Genomic DNA, 609 nt, shown 5'->3' with positions numbered 1-609 from the left:
ATTCTAATATTACTAAGAGAAGAACTAATGCCCAGCAGTCAAAATCAGAAAAAGAAATAGATACGGAACTCAAAATGAAGCCTTTGGAGCAAAGAGTCCATGAAGTAGGCTGACCCAGTTAATGGTTTCTTCTGTAAATCCTTGACAGGGGAGGAGAGGGCCTTAGAAAGAGCTCCGGTCTCATGGCACTTATTAATGTCGTGACACCCATGTTTAGACATTTATCCAAAATCATTATTTGAGTCAAGTCTTTTTAATGGAGGTTGGACTTGGCGATCCGCAAGGCGAGGTTCCATTTAAGGTAAAGGACAGCAGAGATCACAGCAGCAGCCATAAAGGTCCATGTGTACCTCCTTCTGGATTTGCTGCAGCCATGGATAAAGTCACAGGGCTCTTAGCAAGGGCTGCTCCTCAGCCACTCTACAGTCACTTCTGTCCCCTTACCTCCTCCTGGATAACGACCTACACTCTGCTCCCGCAGAGCCCCACTGCTTCTCTCTCTCATCATTTCCATCCTCACCAGCCCCACCTCCACTGGCATGGGCCACACAGTTACACTGCACACGTCACTGCAGCGTCCCTGTCCTTAAAGCCCTGCACCATGTGCAT

General features: G+C 47.9%; 1 protein-coding gene across 1 annotated transcript in view; it reads right to left on the bottom strand.

The window, feature by feature from the left end:
* The window catches only part of Slc27a6 (solute carrier family 27 member 6), a 64,216-nt gene that overhangs the window by 7,852 nt on the left and 55,755 nt on the right, over positions 1–609 (bottom strand). The gene's annotated exons all lie outside the window — the stretch shown is intronic.

The sequence above is a fragment of the Mastomys coucha genome, unplaced genomic scaffold (assembly GCF_008632895.1).
Source record: "Mastomys coucha isolate ucsf_1 unplaced genomic scaffold, UCSF_Mcou_1 pScaffold13, whole genome shotgun sequence".
Lineage (NCBI taxonomy): Eukaryota > Metazoa > Chordata > Mammalia > Rodentia > Muridae > Mastomys > Mastomys coucha.
This window is presented reverse-complemented; position numbering and strand designations above follow the sequence as displayed.